This window comes from Cuculus canorus, chromosome 1 (genome assembly GCF_017976375.1).
Source record: "Cuculus canorus isolate bCucCan1 chromosome 1, bCucCan1.pri, whole genome shotgun sequence".
Classification (NCBI taxonomy): domain Eukaryota; kingdom Metazoa; phylum Chordata; class Aves; order Cuculiformes; family Cuculidae; genus Cuculus; species Cuculus canorus.
The window spans coordinates 131,134,971-131,147,263 of NC_071401.1; the positions used below are offsets into that span (position 1 = coordinate 131,134,971).

The 12,293-nt window shown below is 36.4% G+C and overlaps 1 long non-coding RNA gene across 1 annotated transcript; it reads left to right on the forward strand.

The window, feature by feature from the left end:
• The first annotated feature begins 1,943 nt into the window (after positions 1–1,943).
• Positions 1,944–7,557, forward strand: LOC128854396 (uncharacterized). Its single transcript, XR_008453461.1, has 3 exons — positions 1,944–2,245; positions 3,208–3,413; positions 6,492–7,557. It is a non-coding gene; the product is annotated as an uncharacterized LOC128854396 (long non-coding RNA).
• The last annotated feature ends 4,736 nt before the right edge of the window (positions 7,558–12,293 follow it).

Consider the following 12,293-nt stretch of genomic DNA (forward strand, 5'->3'; position numbering starts at 1 on the left):
TAAGTGCCTGTTGGACGCAGGTCTTGGTCTATGACCTCCTTAGCTGGCCTCATCCAAAAGTGTGCTAGGGAATATACTTGCCATTAAATACTCATTCTAGAGGTCTGTAAATTAGTGTTTGAGTGTCTTTACTTGCACAGATGTATAAATGTATGTGTTGTAAACCAGGGTGCATGTATTTTTGGCAAATAAAAATACATAAAAAGAAATCCCTCTTTTAAAATGTATCCTCAAGATTCAGACATCATACAAGTTATTTCAACAGAGAAGGATTTTTATTTAATAGAAAAAAGCTGCTGTCTTAAGTTGATGGTCATAATGTACTATTAAACATTGTGTTCAAACAAAACTATTGATGAATGTCAAGAAGAAATGAAAGTGCTTTCTAATACAAAACAAGTGGGCTAAAAGCAAACATTTCAAAGACGGATTAAACTGTCATTCATCCTAAGGTTCCTGCTTTGGCACAGCCATAGAGCTTTAAAAACAGCAACTGAAGAATTTTTCCTGCCAGCATCTTTACATCACAGCGAGTGAGTTCACTTACAGTTCGTAGAGCATGTTCTGCACGTAGCAGGACACACACACAGAGAAGCCATGGTGTGGCAGAGCAGCCACGTGGAGGTTTGAGGTGCTCTAATGCTGCTGCCTGTGAGGATCTTTATGTAGAAGACAGGACATGAGGCAATTTCTTACAGCACAATTGATTGTCACCTTGAACACAGTGACCCATTCTGAAAGAAGCGTGGTCTCAACTGACACTTCTTTTAACATCTCCACTGATTCCCAACCACAAAGCTGCTTTGGTAGGACTCTACTTTCTCTCTTTAGGTTAGCTCCAGAAGGTGTAAGCTTTCAGCTTCCACCAATCTTCATCTCATAAGAGAGATGGATAATGGAACAAATAATTACTATACATTTCACACCATAAAAATCAGATAGTGACTAATTTGGCAGAAACTACTACAAACACTATGATCAATTTTACAAAGGAGTTTTGGATCCATATATAGAGCAGCTATAGATCTGCACATAATCAGGTTCTTAAAGGACTTGGAGAAATATGATCACATATTTGGAGTGGTAACACATGAGCATATTTTTCCAAGAGAAAAGGATGGGAGCTATTATAAACTACTGAGCCATATTCCTGCAGAAACACTAATGTTTGCAGATGGATTTCATGTGGAAGGTGGACTGTAGCAGCTTTATACGTCACTGATGCAGGGAGGTGTGAACTGAGGAACCAAGGGAGTTTCTAGCAGCAGTAGTGTAAAACTGGGGATAATGCTGGTTTTACTGTTCTTCCTCCATGAAGGCAGAACACCTCCCCATCCCACATTTTTCCACATCTGTGCACTTCCTCTGCATCTTACCTCTCTTGTGTTTTCTCCCTTGGAATAGCAGCAAAGAAGCAACTGAAATGGGCATAGAGGTAAAAAGTCCGAAGAAGAAGAGGTGACATGAACGAGCAATCTGACAGGAATCACAGCATTTTTCATATATGTATATATGCAAGGTATATGTGAAATTATAAACATATGACTGTTACTTCTCTCCTGTGTGGTACTGGACCCAAGAAAAGGAACCACCTCTGGATATTGCAGAGCCAGTGCCTTGAACAAAGAGGAACAGTGCGTGTTTTCTTACTACTCCTATTACCTACAGATATGGATTTCAGTCAAAAGAAGGAAAAAAAAAAGTACAGCAAGAATTTTGATTTTTAGGGTAAATGGCCTAGTGAAACACAGCTCTGACAGCAAATATGTGGGAAAAGGAGATTCGCTCTGTGAAAGAGGAAGTCTTTAATTCTTGCCAAGGGGGAGGGGAACAAGAAATCTTGGGAGTTTTCAGTTCACAAGGATTAACTTGTAACTATTTTACAGTCTGTCATCTTAGCAGAACTGGAGTGTGTTTCCAAAGTAGAGAAAGAAGAGAGCAAATTAGTATTTGTAATAGATCGGCTATTGTGAAAAATATGTTTTTTAAAATTTTTGGATATTATTTGAAGTCAATTTTTTGTTTGTTTGTTTTGTAAGTTTTTAGCGTTACTGTGATGAAAATGCTAATGAAGATATGTTTATTAACAGAATACAGCACTCTGGGTTTATTCTGGAGTTCCATATACCATATTTGGATGATCAAGCAACAAGTAATTTCTTTCTAAGGGTATCAAAGGACAGCCTCTGGGAGTTGATCCCGAAAGTAACATTGCAAATGATGACCTTCTTTTTGTTCCTGCCATGTAAGTAAATGAAAGACCTTCTAGCTCATTATAATAACCACGATTTTTGCAGTCAAATCACCTAACACCTTTGATTTGCATGAATTTGTCTGATTTCCATGTAATAATATCAGTAACATAAAGACATTTGTAAATGTTTAGATGACTGAACCTAATAAATCCAACAAACTATTTTAAGTAATAAAATACTTGGAAATTCACTAATTTCTTGCAGTCAGGGTATCATGATAAAAATTACTATTATTTTCAATCAGAGTAACTCCAAAAGATATGAAGAACTTTATCACACACACATACACATGCACACACGTACACATATACACACACGCACTATTTTGGTCATAATTGAGGTAAGGGAACAATATTGTTTTTCTGTGGCTTGGAAGCAAGAAGTGCAGTTATATACAGTGGGAACCATCTTTTCATCATTCCATGGGAAGACAGGTGATGTAACATCTCAGTAAAGTAAGATGGGGCAGTATACATTTTCTGCAAAATGTGCAGGTCTTAAGTCTGTCTCTCTGCAAAATAAATGAGGAGGGGAAGGCTTTTGCTTCTTGTCTAATGCAGAGTATTGAGGGAGGTTGAATTCTTCCACTTCCTAGTCTACAACCAGCCAAAAATTAGAGCCTCACAGTAAGACTGGTTTGTCACGTTGTACTGTTAGCAGGGGCTTGTAAGGCAGCCCATCTACTGCCACTGTCATGCTGATGCTGTTACATGGAAGAGCTGCCACAGAAGACACCCTGCTTCTGGGCTGTTTATTAAGTCCTTGGGAATAAGAAGCATGATGTGTTCAGAGTGGCCGGAGTAGACTGTGGGAATGGGAAACCTGATGGATTTGGGGGCAGGAAGAATGTGAAGCTGCTGGATTTTCTGGGAAAGTGTGCATGAAATCAATGGGCTGTTGTGGGGGTGGAAAGAAGGAAGAATTTGTAATTCATGTATTTGTTCTCTGACAGGGAAATATAATACTAGTGGATTTGCTTTTGGGAGGAAAAAAATTATTTGAGAAGAAGGTTACTTACATGACCAGAAAATGACTGAGGGAACTCCGTTTTAAAAGAACTGGATGCCTAAGCCTGAATTAATGAACTAGGAACTGCTGTTGAAACAATGCAAGGAATTTCTGAAGGAAAGACAGAGAGGACCTTGGTAAAAGAATAAGGTAGGAAACATTATCAGTTTAATTATCAAGTTCAAAACAGGTTAGAGATAATTTTGCTAGTTTATTTCCTCTCTTTTTAAAAATCCTTTCCCCCAGAAATGAATGTTTAAGTGGAATTATATGTAATTATGAACCTGCCACTCCAGAGGAGCACTGGTTTTTGTTTACTTTTTAAAAAAGAAATTACACCAGAACTGAAATTTGACAAGAAGGATATTGCTTCATTTTTCGGATACATGACCATAGAAGACTATAACGCTGAGATCTTATAAATATCCATAGTGTTTTCCACAGTTTTCTTTTAATACCTGAGAGTTCCCTATAAATCTAAATGAAGAGGGGAAAGAAATAGGAATGTGTAAATTATTTAAAATGGAAGACCTAAGAGCTTTGGTCAGATCAAATTCTAATGTGTGTGTTCTTCTGTGTTGTTATTACCTGTAATTAAATGATACTGTCCTTATAATATCTTTGCTGTTACTGCAGAGTGAATTAGGAGAGGGGATTTCACTAATGTCAGCTGCAATTAAGTATGAAATTTCAGTTTTAATTCTGCCCCTTGTCTCACTGTCTGTATGAGTTTTATGCAAATTCTGTCTGGCTATCAGGAGTCTTTTCCTTGGTTTCATCTCACACCCAAATCCTCAAAAACTTTCTTTCACAGCAAGGTCTTCTTTTTTATTTCTAGAAAGCCTGAAAAAAAGCAGTTTGTATTCTTTTTTAGGAAGAAATGCAATGGTATATAGACAGCAGCAGGCTTTCTAGCTTGTTTTCCTATGCAAATAAGGCTGATGTTAACAATCAGTTTCAATGTTTAATATTGTCCTCTATTCACAATCTTGAAACTCTTTTACATTTTTAATGAAGTCTGGGAGATAACTTCAGTTTTGAGACACACTAAACCGCAGATTTCAATATATTGATGGCTGGGACAGAAGATCCAAAAGCAGTCTTTACTTGAGAGAAAATCAGGAGCTCAAAAATAATAATATCAGAAAGCAGAGTGGCAGTAGAGCAGCAAGGTCATGTTAGAGCTCTAGTCATGAATAAAGCTTTAGCCAGAATTTGCTATTCAGAACAGACCTCAACTGCAAAATCTTCAGCCCTAGGAAACCATGCTTCAGACATTCTCCTGATCATGGAACAATTCATGTTCCTAGGAAAGAAGGTGACCTGTGACTGAAATCATTTCTTTGTAGATACAGACTTTTTCTCATTCTTTCATTTGAAGAAAATAAAATTTTTTACTTTAAAAGCTTGACAGGAATTGAATTAAAAAAAAAAAAAAGCCTTCCAATTCTTGAATTTTCTCAACCAAATTGGAAATCCCACAAATCCATTCACCTTTCTCTGAAGTTCTTCTGTTCCTTCATTTGCTTAATGATCACATACCTTTTTCTTTTTATTTATGCATGATAAGAACTTACTGATTGCTTTTATTAAGTCAAAGAGTAATTTGTACGAGAGGTCACCATTTATAATAAGAGATTAGAGACTGTATTAATAATCTCTGTGGAGTGGAGGAGTCGCACACCTAAGGTTGACATTTCTTTCGCTGTCTTTTTATTATTATAAATCTGTGTACAATTACTCTTTTGAATTGGAGCATCTCACATTTTGAACTCAGAAATTGTTCTTTTTTTTTTGTAATTCAAGAGTTTAAACAAATGCCTCAATCAGAAGAAAAATATGACAGAAAATAAGTCTGTACCTTGATAGGAACAGTCAAGGGAACAAATGCAAAGTGTGGAACAACTGAGTAGGTGGCAGACCTACAAAACGGAATGTCGTTGTTGAGTCAGCAGATTTATTTTGCTGCAAAAAAGGAATTCTCATACAGGCCATATAAGTGAGACTGTGCTATATAAGGTATGAGAAGTAGTATTCACCTCATGAATAGAGCCTTGTCTGTGAAATTGTGTCCAGCTAAGAGCAGAACAGTTTGAGAATAGTCTGTACCAGCTGGCAAAAATCCAGAGGTGAATGACAAGAATTATTAGAGGTCCAGAAAACATGACTTATGAGAAAAGATTGAAAGAGTTGGGTTTGTTTAGTCTAGGGAAGAGAAGAATGCAGAGAGATGTGATAATAGCCACTATGAACAGGACAAGACATGATTTGTTTGAATTACCTCCACAGAATTAGGGTGGCATTAGCAAAAAGAAACCTTTTTAATGGCAAGATAGTAAAGTGCTGGATTAGCTTGCTTCAGGAAGCTGTGAAGTCTTTCACTGGAGATTTAAAGAATAATTTAGACAAACATTTGCCAGGTGAGTTATGAGTTTGTTTATATGTAACCCTGCTTAGAGTAGGAAAAGGACTGGATGACCTCTTAAAGTCTAAAGCAGCCTACATTTTATCTCCATTACATTAGAAAGTGGGTGATTTTTTACCATTGTTTAAAATCAGAATTTTTAATCTTTTAAAACTTTACAGTGACTGGGGCCTAATCCTCCGCTTCCTCACACACAGAATTCCCACTTACATGCATATAAGTGCATTCAAACAATCATTATGTTGACTGATTATTTTCCTGACTGTTCCTTATTCTAAACATTTTATATCCAGAAACAAGTGACTCTAAAGGTTATATTAGATTTAGATTTCCCCCTTCATATTAACTATAAACTGTGTAATATATATTTTAAAAGAAGTACTCATTAGTATTTTAAAAATTGAACACTTTTTTAATAACTGGCTTAGTAAGCTTTAGTAAGCTTTAAAGTAACTTTATAAGTCTGATACATTTTTTATTCAAGGTAGGTGTTTCGCGGCTGTATTCCCTTATACTTTCTGAAATGAAAAGAGCATTGTTTTATGTTGCCATTTTTTTACTCTGTATTTTTTAGATACAGATAAAAGGTAGCTGAATTGGACTTTGGCTGAAATACCCCTTTGTGTTTATCAGTTTTCAGTTTACTGACTTTTAATTCTACTACTTACACTCTGCTCCTGAATTATAGGTCATAATAAACAAAACTGTATGTTTGCATTCTTTATTCCAGTCCTTGCCGGTGCATCCCTTCTCATTCACCTCTCTCAAATCCATAAACCTATTATTTCCTGTCTGTTTTGCAGATATCCCTTTGTCTCTGTAAGGGTCAAAATATTGTGTTGACTGTGTGCCTTCCAAGCAATAGAAGGTCACATGCAGCGAGAGGAGAAGAAGCAACTGAGAATATCATCTTTGAAGCAGCAGCAGAAGGAACAGATGGCTTTAATTTGATTTTTTTGGGATCATTTTAGTTAGCCAAGGGTATAAAAATTACACAGAAGACAGGGTAGGTGGCGTTTTCTGTTATTTTAAAAATGACAGAAACTACTAGTAGTGATAGAAGAGAACGTAGACACCCTTTGAGAGAGCATGATCTTCTTTGAACACAAGATTTCACCTTTGTTGCTAAAGATCAGAAACTGAAATGGACAATGCAATCTATTAATAATAAGAATATCGCAAAGAAGAAGTTGAAACTAGTGTAATAGGGAAACATAACACCTTCTTAGTCCAGCGTAGCTAGAAAACAAAACCAAGCTACTGAAAAAAAAATCATAAAATTGCATCTGTCAAAGCATGAAATTTAAAGCTAATACAGGTTTTAAAAGGTCTTAAATTATTCCATCAGGACTGTTAATTTAGTTGAACTGAGATGAAAAAGAGTAGTTGAATGTTTTGGAGGAGAGTGTTACTTTCCTGTGCATGTGACATGAGAGAGAGATCCGTATGTGGGCAACAAGATTGCAATGAGCTATAAAACCAGTGTCTGTATCAGGTCAGCATGTTTTAGTATCTCATAGAATAACAAAAGTCAGTTTTCCAGATGCACGTTTTAAAGATATGTTTCCCTGCAAAATCATCTGTCAGCTCAGAAGCAGAACTATTATTTATTGAAAAATGTTCTGTCAATAATTGATGTTCCTATCCTTTACCTACGGTTGGAAAGTTCACACTGGTGCAAGAGAGTTGTTTATTTCTTTAACTAGCTTTAAATGCATTGAATAAATTTTGTCTTATTTTACATGCACAGATAAAGGGTTCATGGATTCTGTGGTTTTGTTGTGAGTGAGCAGCTACTAATTTTTGTGGTCATGGAGGTGTTTCAGCAGACTTGCGAATTACTACTTCAACAAAGGCTGTTTGTTTTGGTTGACATTGGGTTTGATAGTATTAAATAATTTAAAGTCTACTAATAAGGACAAAAGGTTGATTTTGTAGCCCAGAGGTCACAACAGCTATCCAGATGGCCAAAGGAGACAAAGCAGGGGTCCAAACCTCAGTCATTCTCAATGGCATCATTGTAATGCCTGTGCCTCAATACGTATTGCAGTGGTAGGGTTCATTTTTCTTATTTCTCCTAAAAAGGGAAGATTTTGTTCCAGTACAATATTTATTCCATTGAGCTTTTTCTTCCAAAAAAACAGCAGGACAAAACAAATGCTGGAACTTTTAAGATGTTAATAAAAAAGGAAATTGTCTTCCATGTGGCTCTAGACGATGCCTGTTGCCAGTTTTGGGGAAGATGCTCATACAGCTTCAGGAAATTAACAGCAGGAAATAAGCTTACATTGGAAAGATATCCAACTATAAGACATTTGTGTATGTGTGCACGTAATTTGAAGGGTTCTGTGATGCACGGTTCACCAAAAGCCGTTTTCCAACCTGGAAACAATGAGGGCCCAAATTATTGGCTTGTGCTAACCAGTCTTGATGCTGTTATGTTGTCTTGGTGTTTTGGTCAATCTTGAAAACAAATTTAATCGCCACTGCATGGAATAAAAAAATAGGAGACTACCATATTGTTAATAATCTCCAGCTGGCCATCATTTCCCTACATGGAAATGCAAAGTGATGTCTAAGTTGTGATTTATTCTGTAAATTAAGAAAATCCCCATTATGCCAGTCCTATAAGACTCTGTGTGTTTGCAACAGCCAATTACTCTGGAAACTGTTTAAAGAAATAAATTTTTGGATAAGAATCTGGAATAAACTCTTCCATTTAAAAAAAATCATGTAAAATATCATCAGACCAAGTTGTCCCAAACACTTCATCTGTTTGTGGCTAAATCTATATCCTTCCCTGGAAGTGTTCGCTGCAGATCTACAAAGGAATAAATGAAAAAATGCTGTTCTGTCACTTAACTTATAGCAAGCAGCTTTTAAAAACAACTTTTCTTATCCGTTACATTCCAACCATATTTAGCTCTTTTTATCAGTGCTGTGTGGTAGGAAACAATCTGTGGAGATTTGGTAGCACAGAAATATGAGGATGAGCAAGTATTGGTTTGAATTCATGATAATCCTGCACATGAACTTGTCCCATTGAAATCAAATTCATAAAAGCATACCTGTACATGCCCTTCCTGAATTCAATTCTAAATGCCTCTGTTACTGCTTGTTTTGTGGTGGCAATTGTATCATAATTTTCCCACTGCACAAGGGCTTCCAGCTCCTCCTGTTTGTTGCCCACGCTGTGTGCATTAGTGTAGATGCGCTTCAGTTGCACATTTCTAAGGGGAGAAGCCCTAATTCCTATGTGATCGTTGTCAGATGCTTCTGTGATTTCTAACATGTCAGTAATCCTTGTATATTTGCTGCCTTGTGGATTTTCATGCTTTACCTCTTTTGTCTTCTCTTGTAAAGCATGGACCTATAATATTTGTCTGCTGTTTCTTCCGTGAAGGGCTTGCTATCCCTGATACTCTATGACATCTCTTTACTGTCACTCATCCAGATGCACTTCACCTTTCTCGGTTACTTAATCATACTGCTCCAAGAGAAATTTAAAGCTCCTTCCTCCCATGGTGCATACCAAATACTACCTGAGTAAAGACATAGAAATGGTTTGCAATTATGACTCTGATGATGCTAAATAATTCCACCTCATCATTCATTATAAAAGTTTGGATTATTCTTGTTTCTGTGGATACAGCATACATGTTCACCCAGCAAACTACTGAAATTTACTTATATTTAGTGTCTTCCTCTTAATGTTCCTATTCCCTCTAGGGCTATTATAGAGGAACATAATGGATAATTAAAATGTTTCTATTTTTTAAAGATATAGTTCTGTTTAAAATCATAAATACATATATTTTTTAATGAAAGCATTTTAACATTTAGAACATGGAAGTACATGAGCTGATGTTACAGCTGGAAGTGTGAGATTATACGTCTAATGATAGAAATATTGAGACACCTAAAAATTATATGTAGAGTCCGGAAAAGAGGAAAGTTAAGGCAAAGGAATTCCCAATAAAGTGCTTAATCAAAGTACAAGTCTTTGCTCAGGTACTGAGGATGGAGGAAGCAAGAAAGGGTGAGGAGAATATCTTAGGGTAACTGTGATACTGTAAGAAGCTTTGTGCTGTGGGAGTTCCTTTTGCCTTCCACATGCAGTAGGAGTGGGAACACCTCTGATGGAGAATGCACGGAAGTGGTGTTTATAGTTCGGGCAGTTCTTGTTCCAACATTTAAGGGTCGACGCAGATTAACTTGTATTGGACAATCCCAGAGCATACCTAGCATCTTCAACAAAACCAAAAAATTACAGTTGAGAAAAAGTGGATCCATTCCATCTCCTATTTATGTCCTAGGACTGGAGTCTGTTTATGTGTAAGCCTTATATCATCAACCAGAACTTTTAAATAAACCTCTGCAGCCATTTTAAATTCAGGTGTCCCTAGGAAACATAAGGATATTTGTTTTAATTCTTGTCACAGTGTAGGTAAGTATTATAATCAGGAACAGACTCCAGATTTGCTGGTAGAACCACACAGAATTAAATCCAGAATTGATGGTTGAAATATCATGGCCAAAAAAATGAAATGAGAAGATTAGATGTATTTTTCTGAATGCTTTGGGAAATAAAATGTGGTGTTTTTTTCCATCACTCCAACCCCTTAAGCACCCTTTTGTTTTCCATGTTTGATGATATTTGTTTTCAGTTTGTGGTTTATGCTATTGTTCTTTCAACTGAAGTAAAGAAATATATACTAAATAAAATGAGGAGTGTACTTTACCTCCATTTCATGAAAGGACTTGTTATGTTTACCATGTTTAAATGAAAAACAACTTTGACTAGAGCTGTAAAAGAAAAGAGTAAAAGAACAAGGCAGTTGGATCATAGAAAGTTTTCCTAACAGCAAACTCTTTTCAAAGTAGGCCTAGATTATGAGACCCAATTTTAAGTAGACACTTGTTGGATCCATGATATGTCTCTGAGGCAAGTGTTCCAGGCTGTTTTGAATTTTCTCATTCACTATTCTCTCAAGCACTACCAATCTACCTACATAGTTAACTATTCCACCTTCATATAGCCAGAGGGAACAGTTCATGATGTTCTATATACCAGCATTGAGGGCACAAGCCAAAGCTAAAAAATAATGGAAGTTGGAAAGAGTCAACACTCTGGAGTGTGTAGACTTGGGACTTTGCTTCCATTTCTACAAAGAAGAGGAATTCAAAGTAAAACATCAATCTCTGTGTAGGTTCTAAATGCACCAAAGTAAAGTTATGTTTGACTCAAAGGCATTACTTACAATTTCTACTTGTAGGGATTCCATCCAGAACTCAGCTTTGCTCAGTGTATCACTGTAGATTATATGTAGATTTTTATTATATAAAAACCCAAATTCTACAAAAGAAAGAAATAGTTCCAACCTCTGTGCTTCATCTGTCTTCACAAACTTTATAGTGGATGGTCAGCCTCAAGGTAGAACTGCATGCAGCTGCTTATGTCTGTTTGAACTGAGGCCCTAGTTCACTCAACACAAAGTGTAATGTAATGATATGATTTAGCTTAAACTGCTTAACTGAGTTTCCATCACAGGAAAGCTCCAAATCAGGTGGATTTTATGATCATTTTATGAACAGTGTGGAAAAAAAATCCAATGGAGCAGTTGAGTAGGCTTGGAACTCCAAACTGGTCAAACTGCTTGCATGCTACTAGTTCAGTTGATTGACTGGTAGGACTGAGCATGTATGCGATAGCAATGACATTTGTTACTAAGGTCAAATCTCAAGCCTACCCGGTTCCCCGCATTAAGATTCCAGACAGCAAATATAATGGTGAGAAATAACGCTGTATTTCTCTGTGAAACTGTTGTGGGAGGGGCCTTAGGGTCTTTGTGAGAGGCAGATTTTCTACTTTGATCCCATAGGATCCCTACAGTCTTTACAAGGAGAGCGAGATCATCGTTGGAAAGAACCACGCTAATCTTGTTGCAATAATTTTTTCACAAATGCAGGCTTTTGTATATTATTTTTTATGGCTCTCTTTTTTTGCTCACAATTTTTCAATGAACATATTGAGGTGGGTTTTTTGTTGTTTTTTTTTTAATTACCTACTAATCAGCAAATTCTCTAAAACTATGTCTAAGCGTTATCTTTTTTTTCCTGTTGTGCAACAGGGCACTTCATTTGCCTGTCTGGACAATGAAAACTTTCATAAGCAAGAAATGAAATAAATTTCAAATGAACAATATAAATATCCACCTGACATGTATCTGAACAACTGTATGTTTCTTTCTCTCCAAGAACAGACAATTGCTCCTACAATGGTTAATTGAAATGTAATTTTTAGGATATCCTGCAGTATTTACCCAACTGGAAGTACAAACATAACGCTCAATTTATCAGCTGACAACTGATAGCCATCTGTCCCTAAGTAGCTTTCTTTATTGTTCCTAAATTTAACACCCAGCAATTTGCTGAAGTATAATACTCCATAATATTCAAAAAGCAGACTAATCTAAGCATGTAGAATGTTATCAGCTACACTGAAATCCTTTGTCAGCTCCAGTCTCATGAAAGCCAGCAGTAGATTTTTAGTTATCATATGTGATTAGTGACTCTGTTACCTCATCACAGAGTTGCTGCTGAGA